This window comes from Pezoporus flaviventris, unplaced genomic scaffold, assembly GCF_033815535.1.
Source record: "Pezoporus flaviventris isolate CSIRO_AGI_PZ_B2104156 unplaced genomic scaffold, CSIRO_AGI_Pfla_v1 ptg000047l, whole genome shotgun sequence".
Classification (NCBI taxonomy): Eukaryota; Metazoa; Chordata; class Aves; order Psittaciformes; family Psittacidae; genus Pezoporus; species Pezoporus flaviventris.
This window is the reverse complement of record NW_026892595.1, coordinates 16,532,836-16,559,787: the sequence shown is the minus strand read 5'-3', so window position 1 is coordinate 16,559,787 and position 26,952 is coordinate 16,532,836. Positions and strand designations below refer to the sequence as shown.

At 40.7% G+C, this 26,952-nt stretch overlaps 1 long non-coding RNA gene across 1 annotated transcript; it reads right to left on the bottom strand.

Moving 5' to 3' along the window:
* Window positions 1-569: 569 nt before the first annotated feature.
* Window positions 570-2,172, bottom strand: LOC133276827 (uncharacterized). The gene is made up of 3 exons (XR_009746023.1): window positions 1,821-2,172; window positions 1,364-1,458; window positions 570-1,247 (listed from the first exon to the last, which is right to left on the bottom strand). It is a non-coding gene; the product is annotated as an uncharacterized LOC133276827 (long non-coding RNA).
* Window positions 2,173-26,952: the final 24,780 nt, after the last annotated feature.

The window sequence follows — 26,952 nt, the reverse complement described above, 5'->3', positions numbered from 1 at the left end:
GTGGGGTGCCCTGTGGCAGGAGGCTATGAACCATCCTGGTCCAGTCACAGCCAGCTCCTGCCAGCTCCAGCACCAGTGTGAGCATCCTATTGCCCACCAAACCTCCACCAGAGGTTTGCAGTGCATGGATGATCTGTGCCAGGGCAGGGACACCCTTGAGGGACTGCAGCCATAGTGGCCCACGCTGGGCCAGAGAAAACAGTAAGGATGGAACAACAGAGAAGAGGAATAATCAGAAGCAAGGAGCAGCAGAAGTAAACCACTACACATGGAGAGCAACCTTCTCCACTGCAGGCCTGTCACCTCAGCAGGGGGATTGGAAAGGTCTGAGCAGAGGTGAAAAGAAGTGCAATTGAGGCTAGGAAGCAGGAAGGAAAGGTGTTGGAGTGAAGTTGGAAGGGAAAGAAGGCATTTTCTTAAGTGTTTTACTTAATTGTTTCTCTTCTTGGTTTCTCAATACCCCACTCAGTAGTTAAATGTTAAGTAGTTAAATGTGGAACTGCATTTGATGATACATATCACACACAAAAGCTGGCGGAATTACTTTTTACAAGTGTTTCCTATTTTCCATGATATTTTATGCCTCATATTTTGAAAACTAAGGTCTCCAATGCCAAATATCTGCCTCAGACATATTTTCTGATGATCAAAGCCAAAGTGCTCAGTAGCTTCCAAGTGTGAGGTCAAGAGATAAGTATGTGTCGCCCTTGTTAAACAACTCTACCAGGAATTCTTTGGCGTGGTATTTAAAAAGGATTTACTTTGAAGAAAAAAGGTAGATGTGAGGGTAAAAACATACCATAGGGAAGATTCAAACTATACCAGGGAGAGGGATGAGGAGGGAAGGTGATATCAATAAAAGTAATGTACTGAGACAGACCAGAAAAGCATCCACAGAGGACATCTCCTAGATGCTCAACATCAAAGGAGATTCCAATCACCCCTTAGAGGCAAAGCTGAAAACTATTTTGGTGGTTCTCTTCTCTGCAATTCTGCCAAGTCCTGCTGATGCCATAGTCCCATCCCTAGATATCCAAAGACAAAGATTAGGGAGCTTTATTGGCACACTCCCCTCCTTTGCCTATGCAAAGAATGTGTCTATCAAAAGGACTTCCTCTTCTCACCCTACACAATCTAATTCAATGTCAAAGTATATAGCACAAGCATGTCTTTCCTCCTTAAAGGCCATTGTGATGGTCTTGTCAGCACCTAACTTCAGCTATCCACTTTGAGATTGGTGCATATCTCTGAAAGATATGAGTAAAAATATATTATTATTTTAATTGATATTTCTCTATAACGAACATATATTCAATAGGAAACCCTCTGTTTTCATAAATTTGAGGTGGGCAGCCACATGTACCACACATTATCTGGTAACGCCTGAACTGAAACCTCAGGTATATCATTTAGTCTCCATGTGACATCAGGTGAGTAATTTTATGTCAGTATTTCCATCTGTAAAACAGAACACACTCACATGCACTCAGAGTTAACATGTAAGAGTAATTTAATCTTTGTACGTTAACATTTCACACTTCTGCTGCATGGTCCTCCTCCCGCCTCTGTCTGGTGGTCTGGTGGAAGGACCGGTATCTCTATTACTCATGCTTCACAATTTAATTTCAAATCAAAACAACACGGCCTGAGGCTTTCCACAGAACAAATACACTTCCATTTATTTCTGGGTTCTTGGTTTTTTTTTCCTCACACCATTGTGTATGAGACCTAAAACACTCAGGGCTGAAACAAACTAAAATATCTGTGGAATGGGGAAATAAGGCATGAGGAATTTTTTCACAAAAGAGAGGTGGGTTTACCTATGTGAGGGACCACAAGGCAGGTGACGATGCAGTTGTCCCTGTGTGGCAGGATCAACAGAGAGGATTCACATAGAAATGCAGAAACAGAGAAAGCCCGAAAAGAACCCAGTGCTGGCCAGACCTAACGCAGCCCCCGGCCCAGGGAAGGCTGCGGGAGGAAAGCCCTGAGGAGGAGGGTGATCCCGTCCAGCAGCCGCCACACACTTCACCTGTATGAATGCTGGATGAGATGAAACCCGGGGCTTTTGGTACGTGCAACGACTCGTATTACCACAGTCCATCAACCAATAAATAAATAACTAAAAGGACAACCGGTGTTTAATTCTTAGCCAAGTAGAGAACAAGCGGAAAGAAACGAGGACTCCCCCCCTGCGCCAGCTCCACACACAAAATGGCAGGAGGGCGGGAGCGCCGGGTGAGCTGCTGCCCGCCATTCCTCAGGCTTCCCGCGGCGGCCAGCAGGCGGAGCTCTTGCTCCGCGCCCGTGGTCCTGCGCCCTCGCTCGGTGCCCGGCGGCGCTGTGCGTGGGCCGCGTGTGGAACCGCCGCAGTCCGGCGCCCTGCGCCGCTCCCCTGCTGTCGGCAGCGCTTCGGTCGCCTTAGCAAGAAGGGACTCGTCCTGCATGAGAGGGAAAACGACATCCAGGCGTGGCGAGGAGGTCCCACAGCTGCGGGGAAGTTGCCTCAGAAAGCTGCACAAGAATAATCATGAGCAAAATCCACCTCGAGTGGGACAGGGTCTTCCCCACACCATCGTGAACCCACACGAGGGTAACCACGGGCAGTGTCATGGTGAGGGGGCTGAGAGTGGGCCTGCCTGACAGTGTCACCTGTGTCAGCGCAGTAGCAGTTCCTCTCCGCTGCTTCCATACATTATGGTGGATGCTGGACCAGAGACTGATGGAGCTGCAGTGAGTGACCTGGACTTTGTCGAACCACAGGGCTTGATCCAGGCGGCAGGAGTTCACAGAATCGCAGAATAGTTGGGTTTGGAAGGGATCTCTGGAGATCACCTAGTCCAACCCCCCTGCCAATGCAGGGCTACGTAGAGCAGTTTATACAGGAACATACCCAGGCGGGCTTTGGGTATCTCCATAGAGGGTATTGACTCCATGACCTCCCTGGGCAGTCTGTTTCAGTGCTCTGCCACCCTCAACAAAAAGAAATTCTTCCTCATGTAGAGGTGACCCTTCTTGTGGTTTACTTAATGCTAAGGCATCTTGAGAGAAAAAGACAGGAGGAGAGTGGCTGTCTGGGCTCAGCTGGAGGGGCTTAACCCTTGCCCAAATTGACCAAGGAAAGCCAGCACAGGGAGTTTCTCACTTTGAGTTGATCACAGCTAGAAGCACAACCCACCCTCCAGTAAGAGGAGTGTTGGCTGTGACAATTCTGCATTGCTTTAACTTGAGGACGCTTTGCTGCGGAAAGCTTTTTCTGGTTTCCCTTTGCCTATTTTAACCACAAAACTCCAGTTTATGTAGCTTGTCACAAGACAACTTTTGACTTCCTCTTCGTAGGCACTTGCTTGTTCCTGGATGTTCCTTAAAAGTTCAGAATGAAAAACACATACTTTCCTACTCATAGGAGGTGCTTCATCGCAGGTGGGAGACTGGAGGAGAAAGTTGCAATACCGGTGAATACAGTTATGAATTAATGAGAATATTGAGAAAAAGTGAGAAAGAAGGGAAGAAATGAGACCTGTCCTCGTGCTAGCTTCCCAGCGATAATTCCTGTATTTAAATGTTGTAACTCAGCAATGAGAAAAGAGCACAAACTGTTTTATTTGAAGCAGTCAAGATGGATCCAGTTTATGCGTATGATGGGATGCATATGCTCCAATAAAATAGAACGTAGGAAGAGTTAGAAAATATACCTCAGACATGCTCAATACTATGATGCAGTCTTGCATGAGTTACCACCTCATGATAGACCGATCAGTGGACTGCACAGCAGAGGAACATATGAAACAACAGCTGAAGTCCTTAGTAAAACTCCTATTAGCATCAGTGAATAGGAGATTTCAAGATAATGGATGATCAGCATGGCCACAGGGATCATTTAGGAGTTACATATTGGTATATGGACTTGCTCTCCCCAAAAAAGCCAAGTGAAAAGCAGAGAGAGAGAGCAGGAATCAGAGTCTTGTTAAAAGGAGAAACAAAATTGCCTCATTAAACTGTTTGTAAGAAGTCTTGCAAGTAGGGTTTCTACAGAACAGGAAAATGAAAATAATCTTTATGGTAAAATTTCTTCAGCCTGCAATTGTCATTAACAGGCAAGTACCAAAAGAAACAAAATGAGCATAAATGCAAAAAGAAATAATCTTTCTTGAGAATGAGCTAAAATGCCAAGGACTTTAGGGTCTACAGTGTGCTGATAAGACACACCGGTGTGTGAACTTTCCCTCCCAGAGCCATCCATCTCTATTATCACTGCCTGGAGATGGTTCTGTGTCAACTTTGCATCTGCATCAGTAACTCATTCTGTTCAGCCATCTGTTCCACAGACATCAAACTGTTAAGAAGCCCCAGTACAGCACAATCTAGTCCAGTAACACAGAAACAGAAAAGAAAAGATCTCATTACCATTTGAATTCACAGGCTTTCCTGTGATACACATAAAATATTTTTTATATTGACATGAACATGGTAATTTGGAGAGTAAATTCTCAGTTATAACAAAGGGATTAAAATCAAGCACTTAATATGCAGCAGCTGTGTTCAGAGGCAAAATAATTATTGAGTTAAACTAAGATTTAAGGTGCTTGTTTCTCACTTTGTAGTCTTTAACTGGGTTAAGAAAACATTCCTGTTAACTAGGATGACTATTGCATCTTGCCATTTTAACTGCTGAAGGGTTCACCACTAATTTATAGTCTGAATAAGATAGGCATTTAAAAGCCAAGATCTCAGATGAAAATTGTTAGAGTAGATTGTTGACAGGTTTCTGGTGCAATTTGGGGTTTCTTCTTTTGTTTTTATTTATTCAAGTCCATATATGATAGAAACTTAGAATTTTTTATTTCAATTTGCCATGTTGTCTTTCTCAATTAATATGTCCCAAGAGCTTGTAAAGTTATATCTTCCTAATTCAGTGGGTTTTGATATTTTTTTTCTAGGTTTTTTAGCACTATAGAGCTAGGATAATTAAAGGCCAGAGAGCTGGATTCCATTCTGGCCTGTAAATCTTCAACAGCACTGGTGCTGAAGTTTCAATAACAAAATCATTATTGTGAATGATTACTGAGCCAGAGAAAACCATTGATTGACATTCAGATTCTTAACTGAATTTGCAGATGCTGCGAAGTGAGAAGATTTGGTGGGAGGTCTGTGAGAGGCATTGAGACGGGATCTTACCCTCACATTTTCAGAGAGCTCTCCTTTGGAGAAGCACTGCAGCCCAGCATTACTTTCAGGCTTGGGGAGACAGGGACTGCAAAATCATGCAGGAGCAATGTGCTCATGCCTCATTCAAAGGAAAATGAACGCTGTGTTTAAAACAATAATCCCTTTGGCTAATTAACATGGGATGTGATTGCTAAATGAGCCTATATGAAGTTTCTGCTGCCACAGCTCAAGTATTTTGAGTACCTAAGGGCTTTTATTTTTTAAAGGTAACTCTCCCAGGAGGGAGGCAAAGATTCTGCTTATACATTGACACCACCGTATATCTGAACACATTATTAAATGCAATTATCCGTTGTGACATAATCTCCAGCAAAAAGAGCTCCAGATATACAGCTTGATACAGTTTGCAGCTGGGTAAGATGCATCCTATTAGATATACTATTCTCTAAGCCATGTGTTCAATTCTATTGTGTCCTAAAGGTTTAATGCAACCTTTCTGTTTTCACATGATGCTCTGCTCACAAATTAATAGTGGACAAAGCCTGTCTTTGGAGCTGAAACTGGCTCAGCCTTGTTGTGTATCTTTCATTTCACCTCTATCTTTGTTGTATATAGTTCTCCCCACACTCTCTTGAAAAGAAGTACACCAGACTTGTGTCCCCCAACAGAGCTGTGGTATCTAAGGAAACTCATGCATTAATTAAGGAATAGTATAATGGGTATGGTTTTGTTTTGTTAACCAGTGCCCCAAGGAGCATCTTTTCACTTATTTTAAGTATTTTACCCCTTCCCCCACTAGCAAATATCAGCATATTTCTGTTAACTGTCATGTGGGTATGTTCAGAACAATGCTTATGAGATAAAATTTTGTCTTTTGAAATAGCAAGCGAATTGGCACATGAATGTAATTTCTGTAGTAACTTGGCACTGTCTTCTCTGGTTACTGGTTGTTGGCCTCCTCCTCAAAATGTTCTAGTATTGAAGCCAACACCCATGGCCACACACTGGGTGTGCTTGGCAGCTGCAGGGCCCAGATGCCAGCCACTGGAATGCATTTTATGTACCAGTGTCTCTGCCTGTGGCTTGGCTTCCTGGCCAGCCTTTAGCAAAAGTCTCCTCTCTGGACTCATATGGCTCTAGTGCTTGCTGGTTTTGCAGCTGTGGAACTGAAGCAGAAACGCTTTACAGATGAGCTGTCTTACCATCCCAGAAACTGCTTGCCTGCACCAGCTCGCAGCAAGATGCATAAGCATCTTTTTCACATACTTTTCATCCTTGTAGCATGTGAAAAAGAGATGTCCCACTTGCCTGTATTCATTGTGAAGGACCAAGTGCATGGATTGACAGGGGTCTGAAATGTCAGAGCACCCTAGTAAACCTGACAGACACAACTCAGAGGTACTTCTTGATGTCAGACATGCAAACCACCATCCACTGAACTTCAGAGAGAGGCAAACCTGCAAGGGACTCCAATTTATTATCTATTTCAAGTTCCTTTTAGCTAAGGCCTCTGAAAAACCTTATAATACTGTCTCAGCACCAAATATTTCACTTATATGAGCTTGTATCATTCTCTTCAGCAATTAGTGTGGTGATCTAGGCATGGATTTATCTCTACTATTCCACAAGATTAAAAAAAAAAAAAGAAAGAAAAAAGAAAAGCAATTTCACCTGGCAAGCAAGCTGTCTCATTGTCTGGATATATTTAACAAGTTTGAGAGAAGACTAGTACTTCCACAGAAGATCAGTTAGTTTCACTGAAGTTTTATACTTTGCAAGGTTTCTGATCTTAACTCTTTCGTTGTAGCATTCCACTGTGATTTCTCTGCTACAGTACTCTCTGGACTTCTACATTTGTCTGGAAAGCTGGCAGCTCGTAAAAGGCATGCCAAGCAGAGCACTGGAGGTGTGTTTTGATACACGCCCATGATACAGTAATTGACAGCTGCAGTTACAGGCATCTAACTCCAGTAGATAAACATCCCCAGCTTCTGTCAAGAAGCAACAGTAGGAAAATGTTGATGTATCAGATACTGAAACACCACGAATTGCAGCCATTGACTGAAATGCATTCAAATGTCTGCAACGCTATGGGGGTTAATTTTACATGCCTTACTTTTACTTGCTTTGGTGTGCTCAAGGGTAAATTCATTGAAGGATAATCTTTCAACTTCCCAGGTTGTATTTAGGAATGGCTGTAACCTGAGAAAGAGCACAGTTAAACATCTCATCTCCTGAGTTGTATTGAAGAACAATTATATTGACTGTAGAAGACAATAGATCCAGGAAATACATTTTTGGACAAAGTATACACACAGAGGAATGAAAAAGTGTACAAGATATCACTACATGCTCATCTGGAAGGTGTCCTTTAGGAAAAAAAAAATAAAATTCTTTTTCACTCTTTAAATAATATTGTGCAAACATTTAAACAAAGATTACGGGACTGATTCTTTTCTGCCTTAGCACTGATACAGCTGTGTCATGTAACTGTATTTACTTCAGTGCTGCCATTCCCAATGGCATTGGTGCCGCTGGGAGTGCTATTATCTACTGGTGGTGTAAGTAATCTTTATGCAGATTTCTTACTGCTTCTTTTTACAGTAAGACATTTTCTAAATAATAACATAATATAAATAAATATAAATAAAATATATAATTCTGTAGTGTGGTATTACTTGATTAGGACTATCTATGATCTTACTGTAAGTGAGAGTTCCTTTCCTGATGTTTAACTTGGAGGAAAAAAAAATAGTCTTATGAATCTATACCAGTGTTGGTAGAATAGGGGAAAGTTGTGGTAAAACAGCAAAAGGCTAGTGAAGAATTTCAAGGGAAGATAACAAAATGTAGAAACATGATGACATATAGAATTCAGTGTAGGTAAGACAAGGAAATCAAAACTATGCATGTTGATGTGCTATAAATCAGATAGGAAAACCTATGTATTATTTAAAAAAAAAAAAGTCTGCCCCATTTTAAACATTCAGTGAAAAGCAAGCAAGAAAATAAGTCACTCTGAGAAAAACATTGAGACTACTACTGTAAAATTTTACTGCCACGTAGAAACAGTTTTACCTCTCTAACCTGAGTGTGAAGTTCACACAAGTTCAAAAACAATATGGTAAATTTAACTTTATTTTTAGTCTCTCACTCATTCTTACTAGAGCAGAGATAGATTTGAACAAAAAGGCAGACCACATTTTATTGAGGCAATTTAGTTTAGGGAGAAAAGATATTAGAAGGGAAGGTGAAATGGAGAAAATGGTGGTGTAGAGAAAGCAATTTAGGCATCTGTATTTTGCTTCTTATATCCCAGAAAGTATATCCAGTGAAATAAGTAGCAAAGAATGAGTATAAGTGAGTGATGTTTTCTACATAATGCCTAAAGCATGCTATTGGAAAACCCACTGAGACAGAAAGTTTTGCAGTACTTTTTATAAAACCGTTCAAAAAATTGTTTGCATCAAATAGATGTTTTCTGTGAGGTTAAGAAAGATGAAATCTGTCTGTCACTCACCTTCAGTTTGTAAGAACCACATAAGCTAGCTATGGCGTGCACTGACCTGAAAGGCCTGTTAGAGCACAGCTCTCAATGAGTGTTCCCCTTCTGTAGAATTTGATTTTCACTACATCTAAGTATATGGCTATCATCAGTCTGAACCTGTTTATCAAGGTTTACATTAAATGTTTTCTGTTCATTCATTTAAATCCCCAAAAAGGAAAAAAAGTAGGTCTATATGACTCTAAGCTTCTTTTCGCCTGGTAAAAGTGAATTCAATATAAAGATACTTATGGGGGCCTTAAGTCTGCTTGTAGCTTCTGAGAATTAATTACCCAATCATTTCACTTTGACAGGAAAGATAAAACAAATAAAAAGACCAAAAAAAAAAAAATTCAGCACAATCTCAGGGAACTCTCTTGAATGACATCGTAGTAACAGGAGAGTTAAACTTTTCAGTATTTAAGCTTGTTCTGGTTTGACAACCCCAGGTTCCTTTTTACTTAGATATTTCAGCTATTCTTTGAGCCCAGTTACATCTTGATGTGCATAGAGGGAATTGACACGTGGGTCCAGTACTTTAAACAGCAGGTGGGAGAAATAGAGAAATGGTAGGATTAAATAACAGGCATGTTTTCTTGCCTTCTGATATTAAGATCCCTCATCTCATAAGCAGGCCTGCTTAATACATTAAACATAATCTTCCAAGGAACTGATATTCGTGTTTCAGTGAGTGGTACCCTGACATCATGCATGAGTGAGTTGGAAAACAGTTTCTTTGCTGATGAGATCCACTGTAGTGTTCACTATGTCATTTTCTCACGAGAATATAAAATGAAGGTCTAGGCTTCTACAATAATCTTAACAGTTCTTCAACCAGTTTAAAAGGGCTGATCTCCAATTCCAGTGGTATGTTAACACCTCCTTGCTCACAATCTTGTTTCATTTCAGTAATGTGAAGTGGTTCTTCCATTCACCCATTTGAAAGAATGAAACAAAATCCCACCAATGTGGATTCATAGAATGGAGATTCCAGGGTCTCCCTGCGCTACTGTTACCTGTCTGTAGTTGCATCGCTTCAGTGGAAGTATCCTGGGTTAATGCTAGTTATCCTAATTTGAACTAGTAAGGCTAGAAAAGACAGCACACTTCAAAGTTATACAGCTGCTTTTTAAGTATACAATAAAAATCAAATTAGGTATATCACTTTTTCATATCTGTTTTTCACACAAATTATGGGGGTGTACACTACTGGTCAAATTTGAAGGTGAAATGTTCATCCTTGTTTGTTCTGAATGGACATGAAGGATCCCAGGTCACCTTTTATTAAAGTAAAATTTGCTTGCAATCCCTGGCCAAATTCTTCTTTCCTGGTAAACAGCACGTCCACGAACAGCTGTATATGCATGCAGTGAAAATGTATATGTTTATAGATACTGTATATGTGATGTACCCACATACAGTTTTACACTCTGTGGAGAGATACTATGTATATGTACAGTATTATCATCATAGGTGTGTGTACAATATCTTGGTGCTATTAGTGAGTGAGGACAAAACATATTGTGTAAGTTGTGAAGTGAAGGGGTGGTATTACATGGCAAATAGGAAATCTGTTGAACTTACAGCAAAGTCAGTTGCAGCAGGATAGCTTGCATCCATCCCCTGTTTCTCAGAGGCAGCAATAACAGTGAGAGTAGATCTAATGTCTCAATAGACAAAAATTTTGTTCCTGTTTTTCCTGCCTCATCCCCACTCACTTTTCTTCATGCAACTTAGACAAATTATTACTTTTCTTTTCTTGTTGTCACTTCACCCAGACCAACCCTGAAATTTTACTGTAGGTTTTGCATCTTCTCTAACATTCTCACCCTGGAACTATCTGCTGAGTGTGCGTGCATCTGCATGTGTCTGCACACGTGTAATTGTCAGAAATGTTCCTTTATATTTATTATGTTGTTGACCTTTGAGTTAAAATGACTGTTAAAAAGAAGGGGCCTCATCTAAGTGCAGTCTTTTAGAGCCCAGCATGAGTTTTACAGCTCACACATGCAGTGTGCCCTTATTTTTCTTCTTTCATGGAGGAACAGTGCATAGAAATTGCTGTTTGTGTTTACTGGTGTTCCCATCTCAGGAAGACGTTCAAAACAGAATGAAAAGGAAACTAATGTGTTGCTAGAGCGAAGAATATGGAGAAGTTAAGTAGTTAATTTTTAGTAGGCACAAATCACATTTCCATCAAGTGCAAGCAGTCAGCTGTTATTGTAGGTCACTAAGATACAATGAATTATTTTCTGCAGTTCGTGGAAAACATTAGGCAGCTGTAATAAAGTCAATGGTATTTCCTTCCTTACTGAAACATCACTTCAGCAAATCCCCCTGTTTTGTTAAAACGCCATTTCATGCTTGATAAAATTTCATTGGTTTCTTCTTTTTATTTTTTTTTTAAATTTATTTTATTGATTGCTTTGATAGAGAAAGCACTGAGTGAAATGTATCAGAAGTGGCTGTTCATGTTCAGATGGATGGCAACTGATCTAAACTAAAAAGGCTATAAACAGAAGGGGGAAGGGAGGACGTCAGTGGCCTTTATATAACATAGATGTTCAGTCCAGGAAACATACCACAACATAAATGTCTTTTTAAGACATTAAAACTCAGCTTAAACAAAAGCTGGAGCATTTCATACCATGGTTCATAACTTTTATTTTTACTTAAGTGTTTATCCATAGTTATTTATTATAGCATATAAAGCTGCTGTTTTCAAAGTTTATCTTGCTTCATCAACAGTTCTTTAAATCCTGCATAAAGTGTCTTTACTACCTTTTGGTGAGACAGCAATACATCTTTCACTCTTGTTTTCTTTTAAGATCTGATGAGCAAGAAGAATTTAAGGGTTCCTGGGAATTGTGAGTGAATCAATTAAGAGATGGTAAGTTTTCTTTTGGGACTCTAATCAGCGGTGAATCTTTCAGAACACTGCAAAATGAAGAACAATAGGCCTTGACTGTACATATGCAAAAACTGGTCAGCCAGCTGGTTGCGCATTATCAGGGAAATGCTTTTACTTTCTACAGGGAAACAGCAGCCTCAGTGTTTCAAAAATATGCACAGTCCTATGGATTGGCTCACAAACAGTAGCAGCTGGACCTCAAGTTAGGTACCCACACTTTAGTAAGCAATGTAACATTACAGCAGAGGAATGAGAAAAATGTGGGAATTAGTAAGGGTTAGAGGGGCATGTTTGGATGGGAGGTTACAGCATTTTCGCTAGCTGGGCAGGGATACAGCTTGGACAAAACCTGCAAACACTTCTGTAAATGTTGCATTAACAGTTGGCATGCTCACTTTTTTTTTAACAGTTAGCATTGTATTAATAAGGTGAAGTTTCCTTCCTCTCATCCCTTTCAAACTACTTTAGCTAGTTCAAATATATACCCAACTGACTAGGAGTTTGGAAATGCCAGATCACACAACAATTTTTCCTAAAAATTCTGGAGCAGTATCCTTGATCCTGGAGAGCTCTTGATGGTTTGTAAAGCTTTTTAAAACTAACATTGCTGGAGTTGAGAGATGACCCCATCAGAAAGGAGGTATTGATAGCTCTCTCTAGAGAAATGCCTTGTATTTGTACCTAGGAAATAAACTATTTAGCCTAGAGCCTGGCTCTTTGCCAACAGTTTGCACCATCACAGCATGGTGGCTTTCAGGAGGTTTTCCCACAGGAAGGAGCTCATGTTTTAAGGACTTAATTCACTTGTCATTACACTTACCTCTGTTTTATAATGTATGGCTGTTAATGCTGTGTCATACCCAAGCTAGTGAGACAAGGCAGCTTTTAAAAATTGTAGAAACTGTGAGGAATCCACTGCTTTATTCTGCTACCTCAGACAGGCAACCTTAGGTTGCTGCTAAACTAAATCTGTGGATTTGCAATTGGCAGATAAGGAACCCAGCTTCCAGTGCAATCAGCAAGATTTAAGTGCCTAGTCAGCTACATCATTGTTGAAACTCTTACTACAAATCTACTTGAAACCCTTAAGGTTTTTTTTAATATCAGCCCTCAGCTTCTTATGTCACCCTAGTGAGGTAACATCACACCTTATGTCCATCTCAGCTATATTGTCTATTGTCAGCTCTTTGAAGACGAGCTTCTCTCTTTGTGTATCTACACAGTGTACATCATCCACCCCTGGCTAGTAAGCTCTATCATACCCATGACCAGGTCTCCATTTGGTAAGTGCTTATCATCAGGAATACTGGGTAGAGCCATGGTCCTTCATATGAAAGAAGAATGGCATAGCTTCAGAGATGGACTGGCATGGTCTGAAGGAGAACCAAATGAAGAAATGAAGCTGGTTTACTTAAGCTAGCAAAACAATGGTGCATACTTACTCCATTCAAGAAAATCAAGAGTAGAAGACTGAGGGCTGGGAAAAAAATCATAGAAGCTGAAGGACAGTGTGACTTGCTTTTGGAGACTTTTCCTTTCTGACTAACACTTTCATTAACATTCAAGCATATTTTAGAGTGGGATTGGTCTATTTAGTAGAAGTAAAAAAAAAAAAAAAAGTTGTGATTTGTGCTGTGAATTCTGGACTAGACGTGCATGAGGAGCAGCAGTAAGTTAAGGGTAAATCAGTGTTTTCTTCTGGTCTTTGTACTGACTGCTGAAATGTTCATTCCCTATTACCAGAGCTCTGTTCATTTATAAGAAGTGATAGTGTTAAGTGGCTCACTCTGTGCTGATGCTATATTCTGTATGCATTTCCTAATCTTGACATTAACAGGGCCCTGCATGTATATGTGATGAAGTTAACAAAGGCAAGCATACTTCTACAAATCTTGTTTGCTCTTTTTTTCTACCCACCATACGTTTTCTTACTACTTTAATGAGCACTGTGGTATGAATAGTACTAGCTGCAGTTTTGTAGAAAGAGCTGATCCTTAGGAGGTTAAAGCAGTAAGCAACCAAATCAATTGAACTGCCCCATTGTAAGGTCAGAGAGCTAACAGCAGTGGACTTCAGCCCAGTATAGAGGTCTGCATGGACATACACATCCTGACCTGCATCATAAGACAAGTCTGAAGAGGTACAGCTATAGCTGTCTAGGGGCACTTGACAAAGCTGTGCCTTGGTAATACATTATTTGATGCATTCGCAACAAAAAAGACTGCTTACCTTTAATCAAACTTTTCCAGAATGCAGGCAAGGGGTTACTAGTCATAATTATTTAAAGCAGGCCAATGCGGGAATTACCTGCCTTTTATTATTGCTTGTCTTCCACCTGCATTCTAAAAAAACTCATATATTTTTCTTCTATATGGTCCCTACCTCATAATAAAACCCTGTTTGTGCCATAGCTTTAGTACCAAACAGAACAACAAAAAAGCTGTGAGATTTAACTCTATGGGAAAGAAAAATGCTGTTAACTAACATGTAATAAACTTTAAATCACAGGTTTGCAACTTGTCTTAACTAAGTTTATTTGCCGATAAGCATGCCTCCACTTGTATACTGAGGGCATTTCTACATCAGAACGTCATCCTTCCTGCAGTTAAACTGAACAATTCATTGTCTCATCAAGGTTAAGATGGCAAGAAATCCTTAGATCAGCCAGTCTAATTGATACATCATAGGCAATTGCTTTTTGTTCGTCGCTGCTATTACACTTTATCTTGTCTTCAGCTAAACCGTGTATTCTAAGATACCCGATTGTTCTTCAGACAGAAGATTTTTCCATTTCCCTTTAGTATTTTACTCCCTGTTTACCTACCACCAATTTATACTTTCATTATTCTGTTTCTCCCTTATTCTAAGGAGTTTTTAGACTTCTTATAACAAAAACAATTGCGGGGTCTTCTCGTACATGATTCTCAGGCAGCTTGGCATAACTTTGCATGCTCTCCCTGTTTCTCAGATATTTTTAAAGTATCTGGCACCTACTGTGTGCCACAGACATCCATGTCCAAGCTATTTTACGTCTTTTGCAATGAAAAGAGCATCTCCTTAAGTAAACTTGTTTCCATTAATTATGAAAGCCATCTAGAGATTAACACAAGCAGAAGTCTACTCAGTGAGTGTGTGTGATTAAGTGAGACAAATTCCATTGCAGGACTGTGTGTAGTACTGTAATGTTGGACACATCATCACAATTCACAGAGGTGCCATCATCTTGTCCTGCTCAGTACTCCAGATAAATACAGCCAAGGATGTATATATCACACTAGGTGTACATAAGAAATATCATCTGCAGCATGACCTGTAACTTCGAGTGTTTCAGTGTGAACAGGTGCTGTAGTTTTGCAGTCCTGATTTTGTTAAGGATATGAGGAAGATAAGGTACAGGGAAAAGTATTGTCTTTTTATTAGGACAACTCAAGTAACCTTTTCTGTTACACAGTCAGAAGTTGTCATTGTGTCTTTTTCTTTCATGTATGTCCTCTATTTATCTGTGTTAAAATGTGACTTGCTGGAATGGGATCAGATTATTTCTTCTGTGTTATTCCAGCAACCATTTCTTTGCCTGATAGCTTTAGCACAAGTAGTTTCATATTTACCCCCAGATCATTTGCAAAACTGCTGAATAGCATGAGGCTTGAAAATGACAGAATGAGTCCCTAGGGAAAAATGATCTGATTTGTCAATTACTTTTTAAAACTCTTGGCAAATTTTTTCATACTTTTTAATGTGTGAGCAGTGGCAATGCCCAACAGAGTTCTAGATGAGACTTAAACATCTTATGAATTATACTGTTTTACCTCTCCAGTTACCTTCATCAAGCAAACTTGGAATTTTATTTAAATATGACAACACTTTAGTTTACAATCCTCAATTTAAAGACCATAGAACTTTACTGAAAAACTTGAATTCCATTCCCATCCATTCACTCTCTTAACTGAATTGCATGCCCCATTTCCTATTATTCTATCTGGGCCTAATCTCATAGCAGCATAATTACTCAGGCCTTCCTTTATGTCCTTCTTTTTAATATTGAATCAATGTTAGCTCATTTCTGCTCTTCTGGACTTTCCTCACTATTCCAGGCTTTACTAACAAACAGCATTGGCATACCAGACATTTCCTCAAACAGTTCTTTAAGGGACTTTTGGAGGCTAATTATCTAGCTTGCTGATTTAAAAATGTTTATTTGTAGTAGATGTTGTTGAAAATCCTCCGTAGTTACTAATCTCCATCATCAGTGCATGAGAAATGTGTGATCTAGCTTCTTTCCAGATATAGGACAGAAACATTTGTTGAGTATTTCTGCATTTTGTGCAACACACATCAAAAATTTTACTTGTATTTTAGAACTCAATCTTTGTATTAAACTGCCTAAAGAGTTCTGGCTTTTCAATAACTCCTTACTGCCACTTTTTATTTAACGTATAATTTCTTTCTGTATATTTATGTAGGCATATATGTACCTGATACATACATATATCTGCATTTATATATGTAACTGAGCTTTCGAACTAAAAACTTTAGAGGGCATGCATTCTTTCACTACCTATCTGTAGTGATTTCCACATCAAAGATCTTTAGAAACTATCCTTATGACTGGTCTTGGTTTTAGGTGTAAGTAAATGGTGAAAGTTAATTTACACCATATTTTAAAATAGTCTGTAGCCTGTGTTTAGAATAATGAATATAAAACATGCCTTTGCAGAGATATCTTTGATACCTAATTTTATACATTCCTTTTGGGGTGTGGGGAAAAAAAAAATCAAATACACACACACACAAACTGCATTGTGCTCTCATGCAAAATGCTTCAGCGCTGCTTAATCCTGTAAGTCAGCCTGAAGTGCTTTCTTCTTCAGTCACTGTCCCTACAGAGAGGCCTATGTTACTATAGTGCTATTTTAGTAACAGGTAGGCTGCGGTAGTTCTAACTGCACAAAACACCTTTAAAATGTGTTTTATAGAGAACTCAGTTACACAGGATCACCATACACAGTGACAAATATTAGTACTTTTTCAGGAGTCTCCCACAAAAATCAGCTGGCAGGATGGAGGACCCAGTACTCCACCTCACTCATGATGGGGAGGTTGGACTTTAAATTCTCCAGCGCCAGTTGCTTAGGTACTTGGCTGGTCTCTCAGGGCTTCCTAGCGAGCAGTGAAGAGACACAGGCTCCCTCAGAGGGGAAGTCAACACATGCATTTCAGTCAAGGTCCTACTGTGATCAGCTTCTAAATCCTCTCCTCTCATCTAGTTCTTGCTTATGACAAGAAAAACACGAATCTGTGATAAGCAGATGTCTGAGCACTGGCTTTGGCAAGGTCGTTGGTGGCTTGTGGGAGAGTCAGTCACAGCTCCACACAGTCACATCAGTGCAAAGCTGATACTCCTGTAGCAGGAAATAGCGTGCTCTGGAAAGCTCCACAGAGACTGACAAATATCAGGGTTTGTATTTCTGGTCAATACTCCTTCAGCCGGTTTGTTATCAGCAGTGTAAGGTTGTTTAGTCTAATGGCTCATTGTGGTGATTGTTTGAACAGAAGAAAGAAAATAGCACATTGCTGGTTAGAGACAGGCCATGTAAACAAGGTGTTTTGTTAGAATCAGTGTGCGCTTTCTTGCACACGATGCTGCAGTCAACTCTATGGGAATCAGAGGGCCTGTCAGCCAGGATAAATGCATTCAGCAAATCCAAACAGAAGGTGACCATTATCCAAAAGCAATAATAAGGACCTGAGTACCTCTGTAGAGACAGAAAGCCCTTATTATTGCAGAATCACTTGTTTCTAGAACAGGGTGTTGACTATTCTACAGAAAGATTAGATATGTAGGTTTTGTTTCCCAAGCAAACAAGATTAATAGTATGCCTGGTTAAGAAGTGGAATTTTCCTAATATTCCTAAAACTGAAAAGTATACTGTGGCAATCTTTGAGAGGTATGTAATAGCCTCTGTGCATAAATGTTAGTCAGGCTGCACTAGAAGGACCTGTTTACACCTGAAAAGAAGCTAACTCAGGTTTGCATGTTATTTGATAGTTCTATCTTCTGTGCAAACATACTATTCCCACCATTTTTCCATTTTTCACAAAGATTCTTTCTGAACATGCCATATAGAGGAGAACAGTCTCAGATGCCTGCAGACAGGACAAGTACTTCAAGTGTAACAAACCATGCTGATTTCATTAGTTCTAAGAGGGCTCAGGTTAAAAGGGGAAATGTTCACCAAGAGCATAACAAAAAATGTATATCACATTAGCATTTTTGTGTCCTAAAACTAAGAATCGATCATGCCTCTTAGCTTACAGGCTGAGTGCTTAATCTTAAATATAGGCCCTAGCAGATGGTTTAACTTTTGGATACTCTCCATTTGAGAGAAAGTCAGATACAGACTGTTGCTACATGAGATCCTCCACAAACACAGGGAGTCCTTTTCTTTTCAGCATTTGAACTGGAATCTTACAGGCTCACTTACACAGCTTGCACACAGTGTCCACATAATTTATGGCTGTAGGAAATACTGCATCATTCAATGCAATTTTACAATTGATGTCTGTAGAAAGCAAGGCAATTCTTTACACATGAAGGCATATTTCAATTAATTTTAAGGTGGTCTTGTAACTGATTTCTAATTGAGAGTCACCACCTTTGACATGTTTCACCAGTTAATGCACAAAGGTACAAGATGAGCCCCTCTTTCAGAGGGTGCTTTTCAAAGGGAATTCTACATGCAAAATGCTTATCAAGTCATGTTCACAAGATTTCTGCCTTTTAGTTTGTTTTTGTATCGAGAATAATAAATCCCAGACAATGTTGATTACCTCAGTGTTAACACCATGTTTTAAGTGGTTCCGTTTCTTTCTGTGTCAGTGTGATTGCCCTGAAAACAGCATGCATTAAAAGAATGCGTGCTTTTGAACATGCAGCATACATCAGAACAGTGTTGGGATAAATTGTGAAATAGCATAGCGTTAAGGAATGGGATTTCTAAGTATCTGGTGAAGAATCACTTTGGAAATCCAGGTTTGTACAATCAGACTGGCTTTTTCGGGATGTCATTCCAGTGTGGGGATACTGAACGACTGAAGGCTTTGAAAACCTTACCATTGATGGTGCAGGTACGTTGCAGACTCACTGTAAAGGTATTTGCATGAAATCATTTGCAATTGTACTTAGTAAGTGATCAGTGCCAACTGTGCATCAGGAACTTTATACCCGTTTTCAAATAGATAGTAGGTGGTGTGTAACGTGCAGTCTGAAGGTTATGTTTTCTTTACAGATTTTTTTACTATTAAGAAATATTTAGTCAACTGGGAGTGTATATAAATTTATCACACCAGTGCAAGTGAAGGTTAGATACAGAAGAAACTTACTTGAGATGATAATACCAAGACAAAACATTGATATTCAAAATATTTGAAACTCTCTGGTCATACTGGAGCTTTGATTTTAGTTTAATAGAATTTGTCTCTTTCCCAGGGTTAGTAACTTCTGGACTGTTTCCATCAAACTTCTTAATTTTCCCAGTTGCAGATTTTAAAATTTGCAGTAAAAAAACATCAAGAGAGAAGGAAGTATGTCTTTTCTTATAAAGTACTGGGTGCTTTCTAGACAACTGTAGTCAGAGGGGAAAAAAATGCTTTTTGGAAGGCCTGTTACTTACCCTCTGCAGTATTATAGTCTTGTTTGTTCAAAAAATCTACTTGAGGTTGTTCAGGATTTTTTTCAAACTGTTTTCAGAAAGACAAATTTCTCTCTGTTATATTTCTAGATCTGGCAAAGTTTTAAATAGATTCTGGATTTAAAGGCAAATTTAAATTGCACAAATGCTATATTACTTTTGGTTCTGTTCTCTTCTCTGTTCCCTTTGCTCAGTATTCCCCTCCTTATCTTCTGACTCAATTTTTCTGAAGTTATTTTTCTTTCTCCTCTTATTGTTATATCTTCAATTCCTTTGATTGTTCCCTCAGTTTTCTTTTCTCCTTTTGTTTGTCACCTTTTCTTTCCTCTGCTCTGAATTTAGGTTGGTGGGGTTTTTGGTTGTTAGGGGTTTTTATTTTGTTTTGGTAGGGCTTTTTCAATTGGAGGATCAAAAACTTTTGCCAGAAAAAAACTTCACTTTTTCCAGGTTGGAGCAACAGCACTACCATAATGAGGTCTGATTTTCAGCTCACTTACAAGTTGTTTAAAAACCTGGCCACTAACAAATTACATTCACCCTGTACTTCTAGTACAATTTTCTTCCTTTTTTCAGATATTCAGCGACAAAGTGATGATGATTTTCTCCACACATATATCTAAAAGGTCCAAAGCTTTTTAGCCAGGAGTGATAAGGAAACAGCATCTAGACAGGTTGTTGTAAATGTGTAGTGTCAGGTACTGTGCTGTTTTACACTGATACACAGTGCTGCCAAAGTCCTTCCACTAGTGCATGCTAGAAGAACAGAAAAAGCAAGCTAGATCCTCTGTTGACAAGCTAAACTTCCCACTTCTTCTGCCAACAGGTGCTTGGGTTCTTGGAATCCTTTCTCTGCAGCAGTCCTGAGTGAGGCTTGCTCAAAGTGAAGTGAAAATACTACAGCTATTTCAGCTTGCATGCAGCTGCAGCAACATAATTCTTTTTTTTTGTTTCTGCCTCTGCCTTATGACTTCTACACAAACCTCATTATCAGTATATGTTGGGACTACTTATGAAGCTTATCTTGCTTGAAATGGCCAGCAACTCGTAACACAGATGCTATCTTACTTTCTTAGACTGCATGTAATGTCATGACTTTCATTCTATTCAGTTGTATACACTGTGACTTGCTGAAGTACTGTGCATTACTGAGAGCCTGAAACAGAGCCCTGAGTGAAATCACAAGGGGAAAAACATTATTTCATGTATATCCCAGCTGAGATTTCAAAGTCTGGGAGATGTTGTCTATATAGGAAGAAAAATGGAAAGCTATCTTTCTGGTCCACTGTGGCATGGGGACTTCACCTGTGTTAATCATAGAAACATAGAATAGTGAGGGTTGGAAAGGACCTTAAGATCATCTAGTTCCAACCCCCCTGCTTCAGGCAGGGACACCTTCACAATAAACCATGTCACCCAAGGCTCTGTCCAACCTGGCCTTGAATGCTGCCAGGGATGGAGCATTCCCAACTTCCCTGGGCAACCCATTCCAGTGCTTCACCATCCTCACAGTAAAGAACTTCCTCCTTATATCCAATCTAAACTTCCCCTGTTCAAGTTTTAACCCTTGTCCTATCACTACAGTCCCTAATGAAGAGTCCCACACAGGGACTCCACACAGTCTTCTCTTCTCCAGGCTGAACAGCCCCACCTTCTTCAGTCTGTCTTCATACGGGAGGTGCTCCAGTCCCCTGATCATCCTCTTGGCCCTCCTCTGGACTTGGTCCAACACTTCCATGTCCTTTTTATGTTGAGGACACCAGAACTGCACACAATACTCCAAGTGAGGTCTCACAAGAGCAGAGTAGAGGGGCAGGATCACCTCCTTTGACCTGCTGGTCACGCTCCTTTTGATGCAGCCCAGGATACGGTTGGCTTTCTGGGCTGCAAGCACACACGGAAGCCGGCTCATGTTCAGTTTCTCATCGACCAACACCCCCAAGTCCTTCTCTGCAGGGCTGCTCTGAATCTGTTCTCTGCCCAACCTGTAGCTGTGCCTGGGATTGCTCCGACCCAGGTGTAGGACCGTGCACTTGTCATGGTTAAACTTCATGAGGCTCTCATCAGCCCACCTCACAAGCGTGTCAAGGTCCCTCTGGATGGCATTCCTTCCCTCCAGCGTATCAACTGAACCACACAGCTTGGTGTCATCGGCAAACTTGCTGAGGGTGCACTCAATCCCAGTGTCCATGTCACCAGCAAAGATGTTGAACAAGACCGGTCCCAACACCGATCCCTGAGGGACACCACTCGTTACTGGTCTCCAGCCGGACATTGAGCCACTGACCACAACTCTTTGTGTGTGGCCATCCAGCCAGTTCTTTATCCACCGAGTGGTCCATCCATCAAACTGATGTCGCTCCAATTTAGAGACAAGGGTGTCATGCAGGACAGTGTCAAATGCTTTGCACAAGTCTAAGTAGATGACATCAGTTGCTCTACCCTTGTCCATCAGCTCTGTAGCCCCATCATAGAAGGCCACCAAATTGGTCAGGCAGGATTTCCCCTTAGTGAAGCTATGCTGGCTGTCACCAACCACCTTGTTGATTTTCATGTGCCTTAGCATGCCTTGCAGGAGAATCTGCTCCAAGATTTTGCCAGGCACAGAGGGGAGACTGACTGGTCTGTAATTCCCTGGGTCATCCATTTTCCCCTTCTTGAAAATGGGGGTTATATTTCCTTTTTTCCAGTCATCGGGAACTTCACCTGACTGCCATGATTTTTCAAATATGATGGCCAGTGGCTTAGCAACTTCATTCACCAGCTCCTTCAGGACCTGCAGATGGATTTCATCAGGTCCCATGGACTTGTGCACACGCAGGTTCTTAAGATGGTCTCGAACCAGATCCTCTCCTACAGTGGGCCCAAGGTCTTCATTCTCACAGTCCCTGCGTCTGCCTTCCAAGACTTGGGTGGTGCAGTCAGAGCCTTTGCCAGTGAAGACTGAGGCATAGAAGTCATTCAGAACCTCAGCCTTCTCCAAAACTGGGATAGCCAGTTCTCCTGATAACTTCTGGAGAGGACCCACCTTGTCCCTAGTCTGTCTTTTATTTGCGATATACCTGTAGAATCTTCTCCTGTTATCTTTCACATCCCCAGCCAGTTTAAATTCTAACTGGGCCTTAGTTTTCCTAACCTGGTCCCTAGCTTTCCAGACAACATCCCTATATTCTTCCCAGGCTGCCTGTCCTTGCTTCCACCTTTTATAAGCCTCTTTTTTCCTTCAAAGTTTCTTCACCAGCTCCTTATCCATCCAAGGAGGTCTCCTGGCCCTCCTGCTGCACTTCCTTCTAGTTGGGATGCAACACTCCTGAGCTTGTAGCAGGTGATCCTTGAATATCAGCCAAGAGTCTTGGGCCCCGCTGCCCTCTAGGGCTATATCCCATGGAACCTTACTAAGCAGGTTCCTGAAGAGGCCAAAGTCTGCTCTCTTGAAGTCCAGGGCAGTGAGCTTGCTGCACGCTCTTCTCACTGTCCTGAGGATCTCGAATTCGAGCATCTCATAATCGCTGCATCCAAGGCTGCCCTGGAGCGTCACATTTCCAACGAGCCCTTCCCTGTTGGTGAGCACGAGGTCAAGCATGGCACCTCTCCTTGTCAGCTCCTCTATTACTTGCAGAAGGAAGTTGTCTTCCACACAATCGAGGAACCTCCTGGATTGCTTGTGCCAGGCCATACCATCATTCCAACAGATGTCAGGGTGGTTGAAGTCACCCATGAGAACAAGGGCCTGCGAGTGTGAGGCTTTTCCTATCTGTCTATGGAGTGCTTCATCCGCAGGTTCTCCTTGATCAGGCGGTCTGTAACAGATCCCCACAGTAATGTCTCCCATCGCTGTTCTCCCTTTAACCCTGACCCTCAAACTCTCTGTGGACTGCTCACCTGTGCCCAGACAGAGTTCCATACTCTCCAGCCTATCCCTAACATAAAGGGTAACTCCCCCTCCCCGCCTACCAGGCCTGTCTTTTCTAAAGAGCCTGTAACCTTCCATTCCAACACTCCAGCCATAGGAGCCATTCCACCATGTTTCTGTGATGCCTATTATATCATACCCCCGTAATAGTTTAGTAATAGTTTATTTCAGGATTTTTTGACGTTTGTGTTACTGGAACTTTGACAGTTCCTTGAAACTTCCCTCTTTTCATGTTATTGGAAGAGTGCAGCACACAGTACTTTGAAAAATAAAATACAATTCAGCACTTCCACCTCTTTTAAAGTCTTTAATCCCTATGTGCTTTCTTTTCTTTCCATACGTCTTCAAGAAGTTCCATTTGGACAGTCAAAGTCAAGGCAAAAGTTTTCATGTAAGGCTGCAGCACACCAATAGAAAAATTCCAGTTTTATCATGTCTTACATCTATATATGATTCATGACTAATACAATGATTATACAACATGCACAGATGTGGTTTTTTGGTGTGATTTCCTATTACAGCTGTAATACCAGCACTTCTACAAGAGAAGCAATACACCATTTTATTTGTACATGAACAGTATATATGAACCAAGATTAAAACAAGGAATCAGTAAAATGGAAGCATTAAAAGAGACAGGTACATGTGGGACAGCTTGTATCCAGATTATACAAGCATAAAGAGAAAATAATGCCTATTAGACTGGAATATAGAATTGTAGAATCATAGAACCACAGAAGCATAGAATGGTTTGGGTTGGAAGGGACCTTAAAGATCATCTAGTTTTGACCCTCCTGCCATGGGCAGGGACACCTTCCACTAAACCTGGTTACTCAAAGACACATCCAACCTGGCTTTGAACACTGCCAGGCATGGGGCAGCCACAACTTCTCTGGACAATTTGTGCCAGTGTCTCACCACCCTCACACTAAAGAACTTCTTCCTAATATCTAACCTAAATCTCCCCTATGTCAGCTTAAAGACATTCCCCCTTGTCCTATCACTACATTCCCTTGTGTAGAACTGATCTGGCAGACATCTCTTTATGACTCCTATATATCCATCCTACTAGGACAGCTAGCCTTGTACCCTGCTCACAAACTCAGACCTTGTCATGAGGTCAGAATATGTTTTTTTGTCTTCTGTGTCAGAAGAAATTTACTGGTTTTATTTAATAAAAATTTCTCCTCTCACAATTCAGCAACTGCCTATGTTAGTGCTTCATAAGAGAAAAGAAGCACTGGGGACCTGTGAGGGGAAGTCACAACTATACTGCTAGACAGAACAGATTTGGGATTGCTCTTTTGTTTTGAAGCACATTTAAGCTGCAAGGTTAAATGTGCATCCATTGAACAAAAGGAGCTAGCTATGTGTTCATGCATCTTATTTCTCTTTCATCCAGCACAGCCTGAACACATCTGAACTGTCTACTGTCACTATTAACAAGGATTCACAGTGCATATCAAATGCCTTCCTCAAGCACTGGTTGGGAAATTGCTGAATAGCATAAACCAAAACCATGACAATGTAACAACTAAATAGGATGGAAACTGGTGATCCTACCACCGCTTTGACTGTTAGTATAGAGAGCGCTGAAAGTGCCAAGAACACACTGTGGAACTAGAACTCAGCAGCAGTATTTTTGAAGACAGAACTGTTGAGAGCTGTGAAACACTGGAGCAGGTTGCCTAAAGAGGCTGTGAAATCTTCATCTTTGGAGATACACAAAACTTATCTTAAAAAACCCCATGCCACCTGATCAATATTTGATACTCACCATGCTCAACCAGAGATCAATTAGGACAACAAAGTGTTCTCTTTGGATAGGTCCTTTAATACTAGGGATTCAACAGCCTCTAAAGTTATGAGTGGAGAGGGGGAAGCAGACACAAAATGTCTGGTGGATATCTAGGGTATCGCAGCATGTTACTGGAAGAACAGTCTATGTTGTGGCTTGCCATTATTAATTTAAATCTCAGGCATAGGTATGCTGCAGATCTAAAACTTCACCTCACTGTGAACATTTTAATTGCTACTTCTAACATTTGGCTTTCATTAAAGCCAGAAAAGTCTTTTTTAGCTGTTTTTATAGGACAAATATCGGTAACCTGGCTCTACCAACAGACTTCTTTTTCAGATAGGTTAACTTTTTGGCTGAAGTTTTTCTGGGGTTTTGTTTGTTTGTTTGTTTTAAAGCTTCAGAAATAGTCTTTTTTTGCCTGACATTTATAAAGCTCTAACCCAGAGCCAGTATTTGGGATCACAGAATCACAGAAGAATTTAGGTTGGAATCTCACCTTTGTAGATTTCTATGTCCTCCAGCCTCAAGCACTTAGATAAGGTTGCTTAGACCTTGTCTAGTTTAGTTTTGAATATCTTAAAGGACAGAGCTTTAACAGCCTCCCTTGGCACCTGTTCCAGTATTTGGCCACTCTCATAAGATTTTTTTTCTTCCTTCTATCTCATCAGAATTTCCATATTCCAACTTGTTTCTGTTGCCTCCTAGTCCTGTCACTAGTCCTCTGTCTTCTGTAAACCCTTCCATTAGGTAGGTGAACATGACAATAAAATCCACCTTAGATTTCTACTCTTAAAGTAAAACTAGAAGAGTTCTCTCAGCCTTTCCTAGAAAGCATGTGTTTCAGCCTCCAACTATCTCCATGGCCCACTGCCAGATTCATAGTAGTACATCAATATCTTTCTTGTACTAGGCAGCCCCCATACTGAACACAGTACTACAAATCTGGTCTCACAAGTGCTGAACAGAAGATAATGACTTGCCTCAACCTGCCAGCTATACTCCTGCAGTTGGCTTTCCTCACCAAAAAAGTAAAGCAAGTATCCATGCTCAGCTTGTCCACTAGGATTCCAAGGCACAAACACTTTCTGCAGAGCTGCCTTCCAGCCAGTGGTCACTCAGCCTGTGCTGCTGCATGGTTGAATCCATCAAAGGTGAGGGATTCTGCTCTTAGGCATGAGCTTCCTGCCAGTCCATTTCTCCAGATGCTCTAAAAAGTAGAACTGCCTTTAACTGTATCTCAATGCACACCCCTCAGGATGACATTATCTGCGAAGCTTCTATAGGTGCGTTGCATCACAACATGCAGGTCTTTATTAGACAGTAAATAATATTGGCCTCAGTACCAGAGTAATCCCTAAAGAATGTCACTTGTAACAATCCACTGGTTGAACTTTCATCACAATGCTTTGAGCCCAGCTATCCAATCAGTTTTCCAAATGTCTTTTGTCCACCTAATGAAACAATATCTCACTGATTTGACTGTGGGAGTCCATGCCAAAAGCCTTGCTGAAATCAAAGTAAACATCACCCACTACTGTCTCTCTGTCCACAAAGCCGGTCATTTTGTCATAAAAAGGAATCAGATTTTTCAGATTTATTTTGTCAGTGGTACATCTACTCTGGCTGTTTCCAGTCACCCTCTTGTTTTTCATGTGCTCAGAAATAGCATCCAGGAGGATTTGTTTCATATTCTTTTGGGATCAGAGGTGAAGCTGCCTGGCCATTACTCTTTCCCTGCTTGAAAATGAATGTGATGCTTGCCTTTTTTCTGACATTAGAAATACCTATATTGCTTGTTACCATCATGTTTGAAATATAGCAGTAAACCCACATACTGAGCTGTGTTCTGGTGACGTAATCCAGCTTTTCTTGTTGATACAGTCTCAAGATCCTCAGGAGAAAAAAGACGTAATAGTGCAAAATATG